A 2821-nucleotide genomic window follows, 5' to 3' on the forward strand; every position below is an offset into this window, starting at 1 on the left:
TGTGAGCTAGAATGTTGTTGATGGTGGTTTCCTTTGCTTGGCTATCTTTTTGCATTTGAGTGAAAAATTCTTGTTGATTCTTTTGCATTTGGAGGACCGCTTTTTGGACATCAAAGTCTTGGTCATTTTGGTGATTGTATGGATTTTGATTTTGGTAACCTTGGTTTTGATTGTAAAAGGGTCTTTTATTTTGGTTTCTCATGGGTGGTGGAGTGTATGTTGTTTGAGGGTTTTGAACATTTTGGCTTTTGTATGAGAGATTTGGATGGAATTTGGTGTTTTCATTGTAAAAGTTGGAATAAGGGGTACCACTCTTGTATGCTTGGAAAGCATTCACTTGTTCATTTGTTCCCCTACATTCACCTTGGTCATGTCCTAAAGTTCCACAATTCTCACATATCCCACTTGGGATTGATGAGGATGCCGTCATGGCATTAACATGATGCTTTGATGATTTTGAGTTTTCCTCAAGTCTAGCCATAGCTTGTTCAAACTTCAAGTTGATTGTGTCAATGTGAGCACTAAGTTGAGCACCCAATTGAGTAACGGAGTCCACTTCATGCTTTCCTCCTCTAGTAGCCTTGCGAGGTCTACTATATTGTGAGTTATGGACCGCCATTTCCTCAATCTTGTTCCATGTTTGATTGTCATCAACTTCGGTGAACATTCCATTTGATCCCATATTGAGAATGTTCCTAGAATCTTCATATAAACCATTCCAAAATTGTTGCACAAAAAACCATTCGCTAAGTCCATGGTGAGGACATGAGCGACAAATTCCCTTGAACCGCTCCCAAGCTTCATATAAAGACTCTTCATCCCTTTGCTTAAAACCCGTAATTTGAGCTCTTAGCATGTTAGTCTTTTCCGGTGGGTAGAATTTTTGTAGAAAGCTAGAGCCAACTTCTTCCAAGAATCTATTCCAAGGGTGGCCTTATCAAGGCCCTTCAACCATTGCTTCGCGGTGCCGATTAAGGAAAAAGGAAATAAGACCCATCTAATTTGGTCTTGAGTCACGCCCGTTTGAGAGATAGCATCACAATAGTCGCAAAAGGTTTCCATATGAGAATGAGGGTCCTCACTAGGCATCCCCCCGAATTGGCTCCTCTCAACTAATTGGATGAAGGCGGACTTGGCAATAAAATTTCCGGTTAGATGTTGCGGTGTAGGAGTACCATTTGGTAGATTCTCCTCGGTGGGTACGGAGTGTGACGAGAATTTTGGCATTGTAGGTGGATTTTGTGGGGTATTGTGTAATGGGTTTTCTTCTCCTTCTATTGCGAAAGGATTGACAAACTCACTAGTGGGTTGGACAACTTCACTAATACCTCTTAAATTCCTCCTAACAACTCTCCTATTGTTCGTCAAGGTTCTTTCGATTTCACGGTAAAAAGGTAACAAATCACCTTGTAACCTTCTAGACATGCAAAATATCAAACAACTCAAAAACAATTAGAACAAACCTTGAGGAGTTTTACTTCCTCAAGGCGAAGAAAGACACAACTAATGACAATAAAAAGAAATCTAAATCAAACAAACACCGTCCCCGGCAACGACGCCATTTTTGATGCGATCCCGCTAAGTGTTCACAAATTAAGATGTGGTCGTTGGTCACGGTCGAATCAAAACACAATTTATAGCTCCACAAACAACTCTACAATTAGTAAAGAGGCAAGTAAAGGTCGGATCCCAAGGGACGGGAGTTGAAATGAGATTTCTATTGCAACTAGTGGTGTCTAAGGGGTGTCACAAATTGGGTTGATGTAGAAGGTTACTAAACTAAAATAGCAATGAAAATAATCAAGCAAGATGAATTAAAGGGGTGTAAACAATTGATTAAAGGCACTAGGGTGTCATGGGATCATAGGGGAATCATGGGATATGATCATACAAACATGTTCTCAAATTATAAGCAAGCAATTATTGTTGTGATGGACTGAGTTGGGTTATATTTTACAATCTTAGGAAAGTTTGGGTCCCGGAGCCGAATCGATTAGATTGTACAACACCTACAAGTCGACTTAATCTTCCCTACTCAACAACATGCATGGTCTAATGAGACTCGAGTTGGGTTATGTCTTACAAGTCTCATTGAAAATATAGAAGATGATAGTAAATGCAAGGATTCATAGGCTTAGCATTTCATCAAATATAACATGTGCATGAGTTGAGATCAAAACAAGCAAGCAAATAAAACATGAAAGCATATTAATTTAAGCATGAATCATTCCCCATGTTTGTTTCCCCTAATCACCCATTAACCCTAGCTAAGAGACTACTCACTCATTATCATGTTGATCATGCTAGCAAGGTTGTCAATCATACCAACAATATGAAACATGATGAATAAATGAAAGTAATTAACAATAATTAAAGAGGGATTAAGAGATTATACCTACTAATGATTCCAATAATAAAGCAAAGATAAAAGAAGTACTTGAATGCTTGATTGAGAGGTTGTCAATCTCCCAACAATAACCCAAATAATCTTCAATTACCCAAAATAAAGGATGAACAAAAGAGAGATTAAAGAACTAAAACTTGGATTAAAACTTGATTAATAATTGATTACAATATTAAAGAGAGATTTGATTGATATTAACTACACTAATTATTGATAAGAAGAACATGCTCCTCTAATTAGACTAATGGGGTATTTATAGTGGAAATTAGGGAGGATGCATTAGGGTTAACTAAGGGCTAAACTAGTAATTACACTTTTTAAGTTGAGCAAGGAGGAGCCGGTATTTTTCGAGAGAAGGGCTTCTTTCTTCGTAGCTTGGAGAAGACAATCCGTCTTTGTGCTAGAATCCGAGCGGAA

The 2821-nt window shown here is 38.2% G+C and overlaps 1 non-coding gene across 1 annotated transcript; it reads left to right on the plus strand.

Moving 5' to 3' along the window:
* The first annotated feature begins 749 nt into the window (after window positions 1-749).
* LOC141658363 (small nucleolar RNA R71) lies at window positions 750-856 on the plus strand. Its single transcript, XR_012549253.1, has one exon. It is a non-coding gene; the product is annotated as a small nucleolar RNA R71 (small nucleolar RNA).
* The last annotated feature ends 1965 nt before the right edge of the window (window positions 857-2821 follow it).

The sequence above is a fragment of the Silene latifolia genome, chromosome 5, assembly GCF_048544455.1.
Source record: "Silene latifolia isolate original U9 population chromosome 5, ASM4854445v1, whole genome shotgun sequence".
In the NCBI taxonomy this organism is placed as follows: Eukaryota; Viridiplantae; Streptophyta; class Magnoliopsida; order Caryophyllales; family Caryophyllaceae; genus Silene; species Silene latifolia.